Source organism: Lynx canadensis, chromosome A1 (genome assembly GCF_007474595.2).
Source record: "Lynx canadensis isolate LIC74 chromosome A1, mLynCan4.pri.v2, whole genome shotgun sequence".
Taxonomy (NCBI): Eukaryota; Metazoa; Chordata; class Mammalia; order Carnivora; family Felidae; genus Lynx; species Lynx canadensis.
The window spans coordinates 38,413,857-38,434,885 of NC_044303.2; positions in this window are offsets into that span (position 1 = coordinate 38,413,857).

Consider the following 21,029-nt stretch of genomic DNA (forward strand, 5'->3'; position numbering starts at 1 on the left):
TCTACATATTTCTCTTAGACTTGAATAACTGATAGTTTCATTTTAACTGATAGTTAAAGGAGTAACTGATAGTTACTGAGGGAAAGGGTAGCCTGAGGGAACAAGTGAGATCATCTCAGTGCTTAAATGTTGTTTGTTTATTCTGGCTAGGATATTAATCAATAATTATTTAAATAGCTATTAGGAATATAAAAAACTAAAAGACACAACCCTTTAGACATAATAGGTATTCTACATTGGTTTACTATGCATTTTTATTAATTATTAGGGGATTTGAAGAGTGGATATTTCCTATGAAACCAAATGTTACAATCTTTTCATGTAATCCTAGAATTTTATCTAGCAAATTTTAACTGAATACAAAATAGTTGTGGCGTCTACTTGTAAAATGAGTTCTCTAATATGAACTGTTCATACTATTTTTTTCATTAGAGAGCACAAATGCCATTGATTGGTTACTCTATGCCATTTTTTCAAAGTACTATGTTTTATAGAATGAGATTTTTATTCTATTAAGGCCACATTCTAAGTGAGGATTTTGCTTGCAGTTTTGATTTGAGCTTTTTTTTTTTTTTTTTGCACAAAATTGAAAACCAAAAGCCAAACAAACCAAAATTAAAAAACAACAACAACAACAAAAATCAGGAAAAGATTAAAAAAATAATAAAAACCACACAGAAACCAAAATAAATATATCATAACATCGTAGCTCAAGTTTGACTTCATCTCTATTTCCATTTACAAGATGCTTATCGCTCCTTTACTTTCTTCAGTAAAAGAAATACGCATACAGGAATTAACAAAAATCAAGCACATATTAATTTTGTATCATGTTCCCAAACCTTCGATTGCTCGCCTAATCCCCAAATCACCTTCATTCCATCACTTTTATGTACACAGTTTAATACAATTAGTACAGAAGAAGTTGAATTCAATCTCATTATAAGCACAGTAGTGAGTAAAAACATATCCATTCTCTAAGAATCTGTTTATTTTACAACTAGCAACGAAATCTCTATGGCCGCTCTGTGGTACTATGCCTTCTTGTAGTTTGAAAAGTCACTTCCCCAAAGAAGCATTTTATATTAGCTGGGGAATTTTTTTAATTACTTGCTGAAATTAAATGCTTTTGTTGGCATGGATTTGATTTACCATCCTTTTGTCCTATGAGATAAAAATAAAAGTGACAACAATGACTGTGGTTTAACGAACTCACTGCATATACGAATTTCTGTTGTTTCTATCTCATTACTGATTTTATTTCCTTAAAGAAATAAACTAATGAAACCTTATTTTGAAGTATTTTAAGATTAGAATGTGAGTGTTTGATAGTAGAGCAAAGCAAAAACCATGACTTGAGTATAGGATACAGAAATGGGGCATTCATGTAAATGAACCAATATCATTGGGAATGGGAATGTTCAAAGTGATTTGCAATGATTAATTAGCTCTTATTACCTGAGATATTAGGTCTTCTTTGTTTTCTTGTTTTAAAATTTCCTTATATATAATATAAACTGCAAAGTTGAAAGTTAAGCAGTAGGAAAAATAAAAGTAAAAACACATATTGTTTTATGTTTTTGCCAACCAGCAAACTGAGTTTCTCCACTTACCAATGTTTCTCTTATTTTTCATTACTTTCATTTGATACTTTGATTTAATGATGAGGCTCTATATCCTGTTTGTCTTTAAAATTTGATGACTTTTTTTTCCCCAAATTTTGTTCACATTCTCCATCCTCCATAAATACTTATCTGGATTTTACTGTCTATAATATTTATTTCATTTTTGTGTTCCAGTGCTCAAATTGCACACTCAGTCTTGCTCAATGGTACTTACATGCTATCTACTTATTTTATGTTTTTTTTTCTCCTTCAAGCTAATTTGCAAACTTCAAAAGAAACTAAGTCATGTTCCTTATATAGAATCACACTACATCCAAAATAACAAAAAAATAAAACTTTATTCATTTTTTATTAATGAATATACAATGGTGTCAATAATATTACTGGATTTCTTTATTTTTAAGAAATGATTCAATGTCTTATAAAAATTAGAATGAGTATCTCATTCTGAGATTCTCAACCACTAACAACATAAAAATATAAGAGATCACTTGAATTCTAAACTTGAATTGAACATACATATCTTTGTTAAAGACTAAGATAAGAAATCACTGTATTTGTGCTCGTCCCCAGCAGACACATTGTAAATCCCACCATCGTATATTGATCCTGTCACAATAAAATGTGCTAGATACACAAAATTAATGATTGTTCTACTTGGAGTACTCTTTAAAGAGAATGGTGTTTGCCATCATAGCCTCAGTTGCGGGGGGAAAAACCCACAGGGCATGGCCATGTGACCTGATGTGCTTTACATCCCACAGCAGGATGAATGTGGCCCTAAAATCAGTATCATGTGAATGCTTCCAAAGCCTGTATTTCCTGGGAAGGTTTGAAATACTATTTTTAGATTTTTTATGTAGGTTTTGTTTTTGTTTTTTAATCTCATGATTTACTATATATATTTAAAGGAATCTCATTGGTAAAACTGGAAGAAGATATACTCATCTCTATGTATCTTTCTGTTAACAATACTGAAAAATCACAAATTGGTTGGCATGGTACTGAGGGCAACAGGGATCTAGGTGACTTCTCAGTTATTAGCTCGCCTTCTTAAAAACATCTTTCTCTGTGTCAATTCCTTAATGGTTTCTAGTATTTAAAGATGCAACCAATAGTTGCATCTCCTCAAAAATATCTTAATTTAAATAATTCTTCCCCCACCGCCACCTCATAGTGTACCAAATCATTCCCAATGGAACTGAAAGTTTAACTGTTTTGATCCTCATCTGGACCTTCAAATTTCTGACTGCATCATTTTACTGCATATGCTGTTCTTCCACATTTTTGAGGCAAATTCATTTTACTCCTTCTTGGATTACTTTTTCACACACTCTCCACTCTTTAAACTTCCAAATCTCTCTCCCTAAGCCCTCACTGCCAATGGACACAGTAACAACTTCAGAAGAGAATTAGCTTGACTTATCCCCACCAAATCTACCAACATGGCTAACTCTTCATCTACATTCTGCCTGTCCCCTTGTTCCAATGGAGGAATTACTCTGCTTTTAAAGGCCATAACAATTCCTGTGCAGTTTTTCCTACTCAAGGACTTGGCTTGAGAAGTTACCCCCCCTTTTTTATTCTGTGTTACCATTTTTTCCTTCTGCACTGGAGCATCATCCCCATCCAGTACATAAAAATGTTGCATGTTTCACATATTAAAAACAACAAAATACTCCCTTGGGTACCATGTTCATTCCTCCAACTGCCTCATTCCTCTGTAGTTGTTTATAGCAATACTACTTCTTAGAATTGTCTATACTCACTGACTTTTATGACCTGACCTACCATTCTCTCATAAACCAACAAGAACTAAGATAAACTCTACCCTAAAACCTCCACATCCCCCTCTTTTTGAAGAGGAAAAATAAACTTTCAACTTGCGAAATTCAATGGCAAAATCTTGTTTGTGACCTTAGCTAGCTTCTCAGTACTTGACCTTCTCTAATTCCCTTATTCTTGAAAAACTCTTGCCCTGGCTTCAGGTACCATATGCATATGCCTGGCTTCCCTTCTACCTCTAGGTCAGCTCCTTTTAGCCTTCTTTTCTGGTTCATTCTCCTCTTTCTGAAATGACTTCCTATCCTTTTTATTTCCTTTCATACTAATAACACTAATTTGCTATTGTTTTACATACTATTTATGCACTGGTATTGGCTTTATATGTCTAGGTTTTGCCTCTTAGAATCATGTTAGATTTGTAATGTTTACTGAGAACTTCTCATCACATGTTGATAGAGGTAAAATGAATTTCATGTTGAAAACAGAATGTTGATTTCCCTTATCTTCATCTCAACTGTTCTACAAGTTTTCAGTGGTCCTAATAAAGGATATTTCCATATGCTCATAGTGCAGATGAAAAACTATGCATGGTCTTGGAGTTTTTAAAAATTTCCCTCTTACTGCACAATTAATAGGTTGATACCAATGGACTAATCAATAAATGAATCAATATTGATTAGACCAATACTGGTCAATGGACCAATATTGGATCAATGGATCAATGAGTAATTCAAAAATACACTGTATTTAACCCTTATTTACTTTTCCCATGGCTACCAGTATAAGCAAAGTTAGTAGTATCCTTCCTTGGGTAACTCTAATAGCTGTCTAACAGGGTTAAATTAATTCACCTTTGCTCTCTTGGAGTAATATAGTGACGTTTAAAATACCACAATGGTATCTTATGTTCAAAATTAATAAAATATTACTCTTCCTATAATAAAACTCCAAGTTCTTAACTTGGGTGATAAGGCGATATCTGGTCTTGCCCCGTTCACCTATCAGACTCATAGTACTTGCCATTTTAACCCTTTGCACCAGCCAATCTGTTTCACTATCTTTTCCTCAAAGTTGTTTAACTGTATTCCATTCAGGGGCTGATTATCTGCTCAGAATATTCTTAAAATGGATGTTTATGTGTTCTTGCTTCACTATTTATGTGTCCACTCAAATATGTTTTTCTTAGAGAAACCATTATTGTCTACCTTAACTAAATATACCCTACCTACAACTACTTCCTGTCATTCTCCATTGTGTCTCCTTTTGTATTATGAATGCAATGCTACCTGCTTTGACATACAGTCTCCCTACCAGTATCAGAGACTCAACACAATAGATATATATTTCTCATTATATGATATCCAGTCAGTACCAAGGCAAAGGGGCAGGATGGTCTTTTCTTCAGAAGGTAATTCTGGGGTTCATGTGATGGATCTCTCTCTAACATGTGACTTCTAGGACAACTAGGCTCAGATATCTAGCCATTGTTACAGCTGTGCTGACAGCTCAGAGCCTGGATCCTGTTTCAGATTCTGTGTCTCCCTCTCTCTCTCTGTCCCTCTCACGCTCATGCTCTCTCTCTCTCTCTCTCTCTCTCTCTCTCTCTCTCAAAAATAAATAAAAATATTTTTAAAAATTAAAAGAAAAGAGTATTAGTTGAATGAGATACAACTGAATCCTTCGCCATTATTTTCCCCTCTGTATAAGAAAGATTCAAATCCAAGTTTAGCCCCTTCCTGGTGGCAGCCTGCATGCACGTGATTAGTTGAAATGGATGTACAAGAGTCTTCTTTGCTTTTTCTCTCAAACGAGAACACTCTGAAAGGCCGTGCAGGCTTCAAACCTTGCTAAGGGTTTTACTGAGCCTCTGTTGCAGTTTCACTGCAGTTCAGCTTCTATGTTAAATACTGCCTCCTTTATTTCTTCTAGGTATTATTCTTTCTCACAGATATATAACCTGTACTCAAATCTAGAGTCTCAGAGACAGATTTCTAGCCAATCCAAGCTATAATTGATACCAGAAGCTGTTCTAGGAGGTAGACTCTAAAGTGGGAATTCTAGCTGTAGTACTCACCAGCCATCTGGCAAGGAGGACCATAGCATTGCTGCAAATGCAATATTGATAGCTCCTTGTATAACACTACAAAGCAACCGATCTACACTTTATGGGTGGTAAGGTGGGAAGGGAACCCAATAAAGAGAAATACACTAGCCATTGAAACATCTTAGGCATTTGACTAATTATAGTCAGTAAAGGACCATGGTATTAGTCTGCTGCTCAGTTCTCAACACACTGGGGATAAACAATGAAAAGTTGAGCATCATTCCCCAAGTAGAAGTGTGCAAGTGAATGTGTAAGGGGTAGCACAAAAGCCAGAGAACCTTCTAGGTAGTCTTTGAAGGGACAAAAATTTCCTGCAGCTGGAAGGCAGAAAAGCTGAGGACCAGGACCAGGACTTAATTAGAAGAATAACAGACCACTAGAAGAGGTTGAATTCACAACCCTGATGAGTCTTCTAACCAAAGTTAGGCTTTGATTAAGAAAAAGCAGGATCTTAAGAGCTGGGATGAGAAAAATCTTGGTTAGTGTTTTGCAATTTCTGAAAACTCAAATTTTTTGTAACCCTCTGAGCCAACAGATGGAACACAAAACAGGTGAATAAAAGATAAAATAGTAGCATCCCAAAACAGATTGACAAAAGATGGTACTACTTCTTTGCTCATTGATGAAAATGCCTGCCCTTCAGGAAAGACTGGTGACCCCCTCAAGATCTATCCCCAACCCCCCGCTTGGTTTTGAGATTAATAACTGGGTAAAGACATAACACAATCCAGTTTGAGAAGTGCTAGTTTTTTTGGTAAAGAGAGAAAAGGAACTACACACTCAAGGAGATGCAGTCCTAAAAAAAAACACGCACCAACAGGAGCTTTAACGTGCAGGTAACTGTTTCAAGTGAGATGTAATCTGAAGATGGATAAGAGAGATGATTGATCAGGAAGTATGTTTCTGAGTTCAAGAAAACCATTTGGGAAGCAACACTAGTACAGTCTTGGCTCTTGGAAGCTTGGCAAAAGTGGTTGCCATTTAAAATGAATTAGAAAGGTGCCTGTGATATGCGTCTGGGTAGTTCAGTCGGTTAACCATCTGACTTCGGCTCAGGTCATGATCTCATGGTTCCTGGGTTCAAGCCCCAGGTCGGGCTCTGTGCTGACAGCTCAGAGGCTGGAGCCTGCTTCAGATTCGGCATCTCTCTCACTCTCTCTCTCTCTCTCTGCCCCTCCCCCACTCTCTCTCTCTCTCTCTTTCTCTCTCTCAAAACTGAATAAACATTAAAAAAAATTTAAAAAAGAAAAGAAAAAAGAAGAAGGGTGCCTGGGTGGCTCAGTTAGTTAAGCATCCAACTGTAGTTCAGGTCATGATCTCATAGTTCATGAGTTGGAGCCCCGCATCAGGCTCTGTGCTGACAGCTTGCTTCGAATCCTCTGTCTCCCTCTCTCTCTCTGCCTCTCCCCACCCCTCTGGAAAACAAATAAACGTTTAAATGAATTAACAATTCTTCATCTGCCATTGCAAATGGTAGAGAGAGGAATACATGGTAGAGAATAGAAGTTTTAAAAAATGGATTTTACATAAAGTCACATTCAAACAAGGGTCCCACTTTACAGCAAAGGGGGTACAGCAGTAGGTATATGTTATGAATCTCATCATCTAGTGCGTTGCATGACTTAAGACAATCTATATTTTTAGAGTAGTTAACACTTCTAATATATCATATTTTTTAATTGCCTAAGATATACAAATATATAAGTAATTTGTACTTTTTTCTCCATGCTTCTTCTCCCTCTTTCTAAACTCTATTTTTACTCATAAGCATTATCTGTGTCTATGTTTAACATTAATCATTAAATTGTGTATTTGGCTTCTAATTGATTTTTCTCTTACATACAACCATTAGATATAAAATATAAATATAAAAGGAGCTTATCTCCTTTTCACCTTCTTCTCTTGTCACCCTTACATTTTTCTTAGGTGTATTAAGCCGTCCAGTCACTGTCAACCAGCTCTGGTTTAAGCATCCCAGAGTACTTCTCTATCATCCAGCAGGCTACAACCACACCTTCTTCCCTGGTTGGGGAGGGGACTCCTTCTTCAGGAAGTCCTCCTTAGGTGTAAGAAATTCTTTAGAATTTTGTTTCATCTTTAAAGTGAGAGCTCTGCCATAGCTAGTAATTCTTTATATTAAACTTTCTGTGTTCAGATTACTATGTCTCCTGGATAAGTCTTGATTGACAAGGGTCGTTATCAGATATTGTTTTGTCTCAGATATACTTAGACAAACAGTATACTGAATATCCTCACCCTCAACCCGGAGACGTGTGTTTGATTCAAATTTTTGACATCTTCAACAGCCAGCACACACTCTTTACGTAAACTGACTTCACCATTGTAAATTCCCATGATCTTTTCATCGATTTTTATTTCAGATATTGTCAGCAGCACTTACATAAATATGGTATTTGCAGGTTGTCTTATAGTTTTGTTGCAAATGTGTTTGAGTGTTTTCTTTGTTTGTATCCATTATTCTCTTTGTGGTTTTATAGGTCTCCAGGAAGATAAGTGCTGCAGGTCCCTAAGTGGAAGACTCATTCTGTGGACTTATTTATTTAGTTAGAGACCTATCTCATGTAACCCTGTGCCAAAATTCACCTGGTTGGACAAGAATGTCCAGAGAAAAGGTGAGAGTCTAAGGTTTGTTGCTAGATTTTGCCTGAAATGTTGGTAGGAAATGGAAGCAGTATGGAAATGACTATCTCATTATATAAATTTGGTATGAACAATTCAATTCTAGAATAGGAACCAATTAGTTAAATATAAATTCAAGCTGTGATTCCTGAGGAGCTTAATTTTAGGGCAAAGCCCTGAAGCTGAGACAAGCAATGGAAATAGTAGAAAGATTCTGTCTGGAGATGGGGTTCTCTGGAAACCTGAAGTACAGAAGAGATATATTATTCAAGAATATTTTTAGTGGGCATGGAAGCACTTATTTAGACAGTACAGAGAAAAAACCTCCTGGTAAAAAGTAATTTTTTTATTCTTTATAAAGCAATCATATTCTTTTGAGTGGCCAATTCCCCGCTAATTGTAAATATATAATAGTTGTTGATATAAGGAACAAAAACATCTAAAATTCATATGGAACATTTAGATTTATGTAAGTTACGACACAGATTTCTTTTTTCCTGCAACGGGCAAAAATCCACCATTTAACTATAGGTAATGTGACTAGATGCTTAGCTTTCTAATCCTCTGGAAAAAAATCTCACTCTCCTTCCAATATATACTCTTACTTGAAAATAATTTTATTTATTTGAGCAGGTGGTCTATGTTTAAATTTCTCTCTAACATAACTTTCTCTCTAACTTATAACTTTTGTCTTCTCTGCATATATAAAATATATGGAAAATGACATTAGATACTAACAAAAGATATCTGGCTTCCACAGAAGTTATGTAATGAGGTTTAATTTGTGTGACAACAAATATATTATAAATTGGAAATATGAGCAATACAAAACATTGTACTAATAGTGGGAGGCTATCATCTACCCAGCAAATCACTCTGTAACTATGGTGTATCATTATTATGAAATATACTAGAGTTCTGGTTTTAAGTAACAGATAATTAAAGTTTATAGAAAAGTGAACCATAAAGAAAAACATGGAGACTATCAAGGAAATTAAATCCTTAAAGAGATATTCCAAATTTGCACCTTCTTCAGAGAAAGAAATTCAAAAGATGCAGGAGAAGAGGGGTGAATTGGAAGACTGGTTTTCCTTTTTTGATTCATTGAATTTAAATTTCATTCACATGGTAATAGTCTCTTGCAGTCTGTTAGGACTGAATAAAGATATCTCTGGGTAAGTTAAAACCCAAGGCAGATGAGAGGAGCATTGTTTGAAAAACCTTATTAATATAAAGCAGAGCCCAAGGGTATAATAACGATCAGGACAAGCATTGAATGTGAGGAGTCAGGAAATTCAAAATAAATAATAAAAATACGCTGAAAAAATAAAAACTATTTTGGATGGAAGAAAATGTCACAGGAACCTCTTCCTGGCTAAGATGCAATGCTCAACACAATGAAGATGCTTCTATCTTTCATGGTACCATTATTGCACTATGTCTATGGATTGACAACCAAAAATAATACTGGTAGGACTGAATAACACACATTAATTATGTCATTTCAAGCATAAAATAACAAAGAATGCAACATGACTAGTAAAAAACCATTATAGACACTGAAACACAAGAAATATATAGAAAGTTCAGAATACCAGTACAATATAGCTGAATAGCACTCAACCTACTTTGTCTCTATTTGCTAATTGTAAAATGACTGGGCTCAATTAGATATCTCACACTCATTCCAGTTCTAAAGGCCTTCGATTCCATTTCAAAAATTAATGATTTTCTTCCGAGTATTCCATATTCAAAAGCAGGTATCAGAAGATATCATAAGAAAAGAGACTGTGGGACACCTGAGTGGCTCAGTAAATTGAGTGCCCCACCCTTGATCTCTGCTCAAGTAGTAATCCCAGGGTCCTGGGATTGAGCCCCACATTGGGCACCATGCTGAGCGTAAAGCCTGTTGAAACTCTCTCTCTCTCTCTCTCTCTCTCTCCCCCCCCCCCCCGCCCTCTCCCCTGCTCGTATTCTATCTCTCTAAAATTAAAAAAAAGAAGAAAAGAAAAGAGACTGTGTAAGAATATAGATGATCTTTCATAAGTCTACTTGTTTAATTACATTTTGTTGCTTAATTGGCATCTAAAGCAGATTATAATCTTCTAGTATTTGAAATATAAATATAAATATCAGTATATAGAATACATATGTATATATTTAAAAATCTGCTGCAATATGTTAGGTATACATTAAACTGGCTTTATCCAAAATATGTTTATACTCTCAAAAATATGAAAGACACGTACAGGAAAATTCAAGATGAGATGATATAAACCCAAGAGACTAGGGATGTAGAAGAAATAGTAAAATACAGATTACCAGCAGAAAATAAGAAATGAATAATATGTGGACAGGGCATTAAGGTAAATTCCTTTTGGAATCACGTTTAAAATGTGGGATAAAATTTAAAAAACAAGACTTTAAATGCACGGATGACTTGATGGAAAATTAAAGGAATTCCCTGAAGGCTGAAAAATTCAAGAAAAATGCAAATCTGGAAGAACCAGCATACTAGAAGAAGGGCTAGAATACTCTCTGAGAGCACCTTCCACTCCCTGATATCTGGACTTTAATGAGCTTTTTGCACAAAGCACAACATACAAGAGAAGGGTTTTATTAAGATCAGAGACTCCAGATTTAAGTCTAGATCCATGAAGGGGATCTAAAAAAGACCCCTGATTGTTTGAACCAGGGTAAATTCTTGCCACACTGAAACAATCATGCTGTAGCTCTTGACAATCCTCTCCAGAAGACTCCCAAATACAATCAGACTCTCATGTGGGTGAATTGAAACTATGTATGGTCCCAAATCCCAACCTTACAATTCAGTTTAAAAAGGTCCCGGGTTGCAGTGCACTTAACAGGCAGAAAGAAAATAAAAATATTTTTGGAATAGTGTATTTTAAAATTAGGTCAAAAAGAATCCCCAAAGAAAAGTTTTCAAGAATATTTACATTACCTCAAAATATCTATGAAAATATATGAAATATGAAATGTCTATTGGTAGGCTAGATAAAATTATAGCTCTTAAAATATATAGGTATTGAACGTTCTAAATTTAAATTATTTTAAAATGTTATAGTAGGCAAGTATGAATTGAAAGAAATATGTGCCATGGACTGAAATGTATGCATCTTCCCTTCCATTCATATGTTAAAGCCCAACTTTCCATGTAATTGTAATAAAGATAGAGTTTCTAAAGAGATAATTAAAATTAAATAAAGTGATAAGGGTAGTGCCCTAATGTTTAGAAAAAAAAAAAAACACCAAAACCTGGAGTCCTTATAAAAAGAGGAAGAAACACCAGATCTCTCTCTCTTCCATGTGAGGGCATAATGAGAAAGCTGTCTTCTGACAACCAGGAATCTGATCCTGTAGGCACGCTGATCTCAGATTTCCAGCCTCCAAAATTGTGAGAAAGTAAATTTCCTTTTTCTTGAGCCACCCAGTCTAGGGCATTTCGTTATCCTAGTCCTAGCTGACTAATACAGATGGCATATCAATTTGTGTCCAATCAAGAAAAGAAAAAATCACATAGAGGGACGCCTGGGTGGCTCAGTCGGTTAGGCGTCCGACTTCGGCTCAGGTCATGATCTCGCGGTTTGTGAGTTCGAGCCCCGCGTCGGGCTCTGTGCTGACAGCTCAGAGCCTGGAGCCTGCTTTGGATTCTGTGTCTCACTCTCTCTCTGCCCCTCCCCTGCTCACTCTCTGTCTCTCTCTGTCTCAAAAATAAATAAAACATTTAAAAAATTTTTTAAAAATAAAACAAAGAAAAAATCACATAGTAATTTGAAAGAGAGAAGTTTAGTATCATGAATTATTAACTATAACAAGGTATTGGAGAAAGAAGGGATTAGAAAATAAGAACTAAAGAGAACTCTAAAAAATATAGAAATGCCAGACAGATATAAGGAATATCCACTGCCCGTAGACAGAGATCGAGCATTGAACGAAGGTCTCCCCGTAATCCGAGACTGAGATACAGACTGTTGTAGAGGGCACAGACACTGCTCTTTGAAATGCAGAGACATCACTGTGGTACAGTAAGGGAATTTGCTGGCACTCTACCCTCTAGGTACCAAGGGAAGGCCAGAGGAACTCTGCTACGTAACAACCCAAGGTAGATGCAGGGGACAAAGGGCTGGCCACTGTGCCCTGCAGATGGTGGAAACCGCAGAAGCCACTCACACCACAGGGGACAGGGGCCGGGGACAAGCTGCACGTGCTACAGGAGCTTGACAAGTGGGCAAGCCCTTTACTCCTACGGTGTCTCTCCAGGGCTCCCTCCTGACCAGGCTTAATGTAGCGCCAAGTGCAAAGAAAAAGTAAGTGTTCAAAGGGCATATTTTCATTTTCACAAAGTGGGCAAAAGGATGAATTTGCGCAGAGAAACAATACTTTGAAAGCTGAAATACTTGGTTTAATACTTCTATTAATGCATCGCTAGTCTTTAATATGCAAATGTTTCTCAGAGATAGTGGTACATATTGATAGAAATTTCAATTCAGTTGAACAATGTTAACAATTGCAAGTAAATTAGATTTCAATGTATCCAGTAAACTAGCCTCAACATGTTTGAAGGAACAGTTAAGAAAACTCCAAAGAGAAATGAATAGTTCCATAATTGTTATGGAATATTTTTAACATAACTCTTTCTTTAGTAAAGAGTAAAGAGTAATAATAGTAGTTTGATTATAAAGGATTTGGATAATGAGATGAACAAACTTGATCTAAGGGACATCTGTAAAACACTGGATTCTATACCTGTCAAATATACCGTTTCTATCATTCACAAGTAGTACATACACAAAATAACTGACCATATGGTAGATAATAGAACACATCTCACAAAATTTTAAAAGTTGTATGTTACCAATCTCATCCAATGAAAGTAAGTCGTTTTAGAAAGCAGTTACAAGGGCGGAGGAGGGGGAGGCCAACCTCAGTTGGTTAAGTGTCTGACTCTTGATTTCAGCTCAGGTCATGACCTCATGGTGGTAGTGAGATTGAGCCAGGCATCGTGCTGGGCATGGAGCCTGTTTGGAATTCTCTTCCTCCTTCTCCCTCTGCCCTTCCCATGCTTGCACACTCACAGCCTTTCTCTCTCTCTCTCTCTCTCTCTCACTCCCTCTCTCTCGCTCTCTCTCTGTCTCTCAAAAAAAATTTTTTTAAATAAGTAAATAAGTAAATAAATAAAAAGAAGTTACAAAACAATAATAGTAATGATAGTTATGGAAATCCCATCTGTTTAAAAACTAGAACACATACTCCTAAAGAATTTATGGGCCCAGAGAATAATTTTTTTAATTTAAATTTTGAATTCTAAAAAAAAATAAAATAACAATCCTAATAACTCTAATACTTCTAATAAAACTTCTAATAAAAACTGGAATATATTTATAATTGAATAATAATTAAAACAGATGATATCACATTGCATATGACACTGTTAAAGCACTGTAAAGTACATAGAGGGGAGATGCCAAGCACCCAAGTTCCCACGTTCCTTGAAACCAGAAAAGGGACATTCTCTCTGCTAATATGATATAGAGAATATTAGTATAGGAAGGTAAGAAATGTGTGGAATCATCCCGAAGGTGGATGATAACAGCAGCAGCATGGCATCTGATTCCCTTGCATGGCAGGTGCATTGGTGTTGTGGCAGAGCAATGGGGCCAGTGTCACTGCTGATGCTACAGCAGCTGGTGCTTAGAGGCAGTCATCTATCCTGCATAAACTCATTTAGGGCTTCATTTGACTGTGATCTCTAAGGCCTGTTCTCCAGCTTTGCAAGAGACTCTGTAAGCACTAGGTTTCCTTTCTGTAAAGCTCATTTGTGTTCTGATTTCCCACAGTCAGATTTTGTTTTCCTGAAATTTAGCTTTAATTTCTTTGACTGTATCTTCCTCAAAAAGGTTTTCCATTAACCCTCATATCAATGAAAGCTCTTGCAAGCCTCATTTCCTTAGAACAGTGATTAGGTTTGTACTTACTAGCAATACCAGAGATGGACATTTTTTAATTAATGAATCCATTGTTTGATATGAATGGAGAAATTTACCAGATTTATGATTCTGTCACTTTACGTTTATTGAGGGCAGATTCTTTGAAATCATTGTTTATCAGAAGAAACATGGGAGCTGAGCTCAAGCAGTCATAAGTTAGAATTTAAACTATGCCACTTAGTAAATGACTGATCTTCAGAAATCTACTTGTCTCCTGCTTTTAACCTGTTTCCTTGTTTAGGAAATGGAGATAATTACCTCTGAGATATTTTTCTTGCAAGGATACTCAGTGCTCTGCCCACTACCTAATTAGTTATCAACAGCAACTTGTTTCTTCCCCCATAACATCCTTCATGATGCTCATTGATCATCTCAACAAACTTCAGTACATTAATAATGTGTGAGTCCAACTACATATACTTTCGCTAACATATTTTCTTTTTTATGTGCTTTAACCCCATAGATTTTATTGACCATGTAACTTTTAAGGGAAGATCAAAGTTATCTAAAAGGTCTCTTGAAAGATCGGGTTTATATTCATACCTAGAAGTACACTAGTAAAACAACTATTTTTAATGTTATCTAAAGCAGAAGCGTTAAAATTTCTTTTAAAAATTCAATTTATTAGGTTTTTGTAATTTAAGTATGCTTTGCCAATCTGACATAACTTGTTTTATCTGCTAGTACCAAAAATAATTTATATATGATTTTGAATTCTACGGTCTTCTCTTCCTTATGGGATTTTTTTTTGTCCTTTGCTCATAAATCATGTAAGTATTTAATATTATGGATTTTAATAACCCTTGATTTTAATTGATTTTAATTTTTAAATCAATACTTGCATTAATTTATAAATTAATTATAAACAATAAATTGTTGATAAATAATTGCTATCTTAATAATTTTAATAACTATTAAGGGTTTCAATAATTGTTATTAATTTTCATGGTCTAAGAACAAATTCTGTAACATAATTGGTAGAAAAGTATTTGTTATTGTATCTCTCTCCCTTTGTATAACTTATGAGCCAAGATTTCCCATCCCAAATGTCTTTCAGAGACCCCAGGGAATAAAATCATACAACATATTCCATCTTTTTGATATCTATAATTCCTTCATTGATAATCCATGCCAAAGGAACTACGAGGTGTACTATCTCATGATTGTACTATGTTTAGGGCTAAGATGAGCTCTCCTAGCATCGTCTAAACCCACACTATCTGAAGTAGTGTGGTGAATTCCCTCCTTTACCAGTCCTTTTCACAATCTATTTTTTTCAAAATGTATTCCCAATGGGGCCACCAGATGAGTGGATAAAGTGTGGTATACATATGATTTCACTCATATGTGGATTCTACAAAGCAAAACAAGTGAACGCACAAACAAAAAGCAGAATTAGACCTATAACTACAGAGAACAAACTGGTGATTGCCACAGGGAGGAGGGATGGGGGATGAGCAAAATGGATGAAGGGGAGTGGGAGGTACAGGCTTCCAGTTATGGAATGAGTAAGGCATGGGGAATGAAGGGTACAGCATAGAGAATATAGTCAGTGATATTATAATAATGTTGTATGTTGACAGATGGTAGCTACACCTGTGGTGAGCACAGCATCATGTATAGAGATGTTGAATAACTATGTTGTACACCTGAAACTAATGTGACGTGTGTCAACTATACTCAAATTTAAAAAATATGAAAATAAAAAAGAAAGTTGTGGTATACATATATGCAATGGAATATTATTCAGCCTTTAAAAAGCAGGAGATCCTGCCATTTGCAACAAGCTGGATGAATATTGAGGACATTATGCTAAGTGAAATAAGCCAGACACAGAAAGACAAACACTGCATGATCACACTTATATGTGAAATCTAAAAAAAACAAGTGAAATTCATAGTAACAGAAAGTAGAACTGTTGTCACCAAGGGCTAAAGGGTGGGGGAAAAGAAGTGATACTGATGCTTAGTATCATTAGTCACTATGAAGAAGCAGAGAATTAGCCACACTACTTCAGGTAAGTAGTTAGCTCCTGTTAAGTATTCCACAATTCTATGTCATATATAATAACGTTCTTTTTACTGACATCAATAACACAGAAATAAAGTAGAAATTTCCCTTTATTTGCTTCTGAAAATAATTGCTGCCATCTCTCAAAGATTTTGTTATAAAGACCTATTCTTCTACTATTTAAAGGCTCTCAGGGTATTCATAATATGATGGTAAAACTGGATATATTCACTTTGCTGGACTCTTTCTCAACGCTCCAGGAACATACCACAGAAGTGCCTATTTTACTGTTGTTATTGTTTACCCTACCATACATATATCCTACATCTTATTCGATAACACATAGTATGACTGGAAAAAAATGAATCATTTCCAGAGAGACTGGAAATCTTTAAAAATTTGTTCCCTAAGTGCAGTAAGTCAATGAGACATCCCTATGAATCTTGTTTGCTTTTCTGGAAGGATAAATCCCTACGGAGGGAAAAGAAGCAATGATTCGGGGTGCATAAAGTAGTGAATGACTCCACAGCCAGAATTTCATCAACCCTGAAAAGTGATTATATATCTGAACTAAATATGTCCTTGTAGAAGGATTTGTGCTTCCAATCCAAGCCTAGATATCAGTGCCACCTGAACAAACAAGATGCTGAGGGATTTGCTTTTTGCCAAGAGAGTCCTGCTTCAGCATTCCCAAATCTACCAGAGCAGCAGGAAAACATTTTATCAAATCCTCAGGGACAACTTAATAGCTTAGAGAAACTATTTTTTAGTAGTCAAATATTCTACTACTATAACCTTACTCTTCCTACCATTCTGAATATTGCATGACTCATAAGTGGTGTCATTACTGTAAAGGATCACAGGTTTGCTAATTCTCAAACGTATACTGGGTTAGGTTTGAGAAGCAATAGGCAACTGAAGGAGAATTAAACTGAAGGGCCCTGGAGTTTTTCCACTGAGTCTAACCCTGGGAAAGCAGATCACCAGAGTTATTTCACTCACATGACACACTAAGATAAACTGTTCCTATGTAGCAGCATCTATCTTTCATAGATAATGCATCAAGATAGGCCCAAGGTAGATTTTATCTCCTCTCCAGTCATTGCCACAGCAATAATTACTTAGAACATCAGGATTCCTGTAATGCAGTGGGATTGAAAGCCTTGGATGAGGTAGATTGGACTTCAATAGACTCTTCCCAGTAGTTTCAAAACCACAGCATTTATATTCTTGGGATGAATTAGGGGACATTAATTATGCACTAAGTATTGTTGATAGACACTACAGTTACAAATATAAAAAGAAACGGTAGGCCAAATTTGTTTACATTCTTAAGAAAGCATTTTAAAAATCACTGTAGATCGGGGCGCCTGGGTGGCGCAGTCGGTTAAGCGTCCGACTTCAGCCAGGTCATGATCTCGCTGTCAGTGAGTTCGAGCCCCGCGTCGGGCTCTGGGCTGATGGCTCGGAGCCTGGAGCCTGTTTCCGATTCTGTGTCTCCCTCTCTCTCTGCCCCTCCCCCATTCATGCTCTGTCTCTCTCTGTCCCAAAAATAAATAAACGTTGAAAAAAAAGAAAATTTTAAAAATCACTGTAGATCATTATGATATTTCTTTGATTTATATCGTATTGTCTCCTAATTATTTAAAAGACAAAAAATATATACATAATAAATACTTTTACTTGAGTTTGGTTCCAGTGACTTTCATTGTTAAGTTCATTTCTTCCTCTATGTTTATCAATGAAGCAAGTTAGACTTCAGTTAGCCAAGATTTCTTCAGGGATCTCTCCTTTCCTTCTTCTACCCCATATATAACTTTTGTTTAGTTCTTCACACTTAAAGCATTATTTTAAAATGAGCTATATGTATTTCAATTTATCCTTTAAGATGGTGTGTTTTCATCATACTAGCTAACTATTTGCTGAGATGGCTTTTATTTCCATCTGAATAATACAGAGAACTGTGAATTAACTGAATTCTGACTATGCCCTAAGACTGGAGTCAGAAAATGAGAAGCAATTTCTATTTTTTTTTTTAATTTTTTTTTTCAACGTTTATTTATTTTTGGGACAGAGAGAGACAGAGCATGAACGGGGGAGGGGCAGAGAGAGAGGGAGACACAGAATCAGAAACAGGCTCCAGGCTCTGAGCCATCAGCCCAGAGCCTGACGCGGGGCTCGAACTCACGGACCGCGAGATCGTACGGACCGCGAGATCGTGACCTGGCTGAAGTCAGACGCTTAACCGACTGCGCCACCCAGGCGCCCCGAGAAGCAATTTCTTGTCATTGATCTGTATAAAAGAATTTATTTTTTTCTAACTCTTAAATATTCTCAGAATTCTTCAAATCTTATTCATTTTTTTTCTTTAGTATGAGGGACCATATTTTTAATATACTCACAACAGGTCTCTAAGGTTCAAATAGCTTTAGGTATTCTAAAATCCTTGGCAAAAGCAAATTTCAAGCTTTTTTAGTTCATAGGTCTTTTAATCTTTTGGACCTTCTATCTTTTAAGTCTTTGGATTTCCTACTATTTACGTCTTGGCTTGTTTCTGTCAAGAAAGTTTCCATATTCTTCTTGTTCTTTCAATGATTACAATCCATATTTTGCATTCATATAATGGTGTATACTGCAACCTTTATCACATATTGACTTATGTGAACATCCTTGTGATACTATATTGAGGAAACAAGCCTAGAGAAAGGACTTGCTCAATATCACATAGTTAATAACAGAGCCTAGACTAAAATCTTGGCCCTTTGTTCCTAAACTCTGTTATGACTCCAAGGGTAAATCTTTATCCTCTAATCTAAAGGTAATTCAGAAAAAATCTTTGCATGGTTTTGATATCAAAATTTTAATAGCCTAATAAAATGAGTTGGGAATACTTTCTCCTCCACTTTCCAAAGGAATCGGCTAAAATTACATTTATCTCTTTATTGACTATTTGTTAGAACTTCCCTTAAAATTCTCTAAGCTGATTGTTTCTTTAGGAAAATTTTGACCATTTAGTCCATTCACTTCATTATTAAAGATTCATTTAGTTTTTCTCTTCTTAAGTCAGTTATGCAATTTATATTTTTATAACACGCTCTTTACATTTAGTTTCTAGATGTTTTGGCACAAACTTTTGCATAATATTTTCTTTTTCCCTTCTAATATTTGCTGAATCTTTAATTATGTCTCTGTTTTATTAAAATAATTATTTTCTTCTTTAGTGTCACTAGAGAAATTTATTTTATTAAATGTAAATTTAAATAGCATGGTCAGATTTGGTGAGAGATAGTCCTTATATTTGAATAGACTCCTTCAATACTATCATGGACCTTCTCTTAATAAGTTCATTGACTAAATCCAAAAATTGGATCATTTTATTTATCTACAGTATTGAAAATTTTCTGCACAGAAGGGGCCTTTAGAATTATAGTCATATGGACTAAAATTTTTCTACTATTCTGGGCTATTCTGAAAAGTCTAATTAATATGCCTTTTCTGTAAATTTTCTTGTCATGAGTCACTACTCATACAGATTCAGGGCTGGCTTGTATCTCTGATCACCAAAGATAAATGTCTACTTTCAGATGTTCTAACAACTAATTTACAAACTTTTGGGGTTTTAAATATATATGTTAGCCAAAATTTAAGGTGTCAGAGGCACATTTATATAACTATCTGCTCCACAATTTTTTATAAGTGAATAAGTACTCTGACTTTTGGAACATAAAACACCCCCAGGCATTTCTTAATTCATAGTTTATTGTTTATGGATACCCAATCTGTAATAATCACTTGCTCTTCTGACATTCTATAATTAGGCTTTAAATATTATTCAAAGTCCTGTAGTAGTCAAATAGCTTTTCTTTAAGGGAAAATGATTATTAGCCTAAGAAGTTATAGCTTTATTTAAAAGTTCAAATTCGGGGTGCCTGGGTGGCTCAGTCGGTTGAGCATCCAACTTCGGCTCAGGTCATGATCTCACAGTTTGTGGGTTTGAGCCCCACATCAGGCTCTGTGCTGACTACTTGCTCAGAGCCTGGAGCCTGCTTCAGATTCTGTGTCTCCTTATCTCTCTGCCCCTCCCCTGCTCACGCTTTGTCTCACTCTGTTTCTCAAAAATAAATAAATGTAAAAAAAAATTTTTTTTAAATAAAAGTTCAAACTCACCCACTGTAATTTTCCCATGGAAATTTGCCAGAGGATCAAGAGAACTTCAACATTTACATATTCTTTTTCATAAACACCAAGTGGCAATGCTACTTGTATTATAGCCTGATGTGCTAAAGAAACTACTTTTACTTCTTGTCCTATTCAAAGTTTGTAGTCATTTCAGTGAATGGATCACAGGACATATAATAAATCATATGTTATTTCTAGATCAGAAAAGACCCATTTTCTAAGTGCAGAAGTTGTAAGCTGTAGTAATTTGTCCTTCAATTATAATAGAATATCCCATGCCCAGAAATGTAAGTGAAATGGCTCCAGTTTATGCATTGGATTTGAATGCTACTGTTTGGAATGTGTGCGTCTTACGACACCTACCTACTTTTCCTCATCATCCATTTTATAAGTATTCTGCATCAATGAAGAGGAACAGGTAATAGCCTTCATGTAGAAAGAAATTTATTTCTGTGGGTAAGTTATTGTTTTTTGGAACAACTAACATAATTATTTTTTAAGAATTTTTTAATGTTTATTTTTGAGAGAGAGAAAGAGAGAGTGTGTGTGTGTTGGGGGGCAGATAGAGGGAGACAGTCTGAAGCAGGCACCAGGTTCTGAGCTCTCAGCACAGAACCTGACATGGGTCTTGAACCCACAAACAGCGAGATCATGACCTGAGCTGAAATTGGAAGCTTA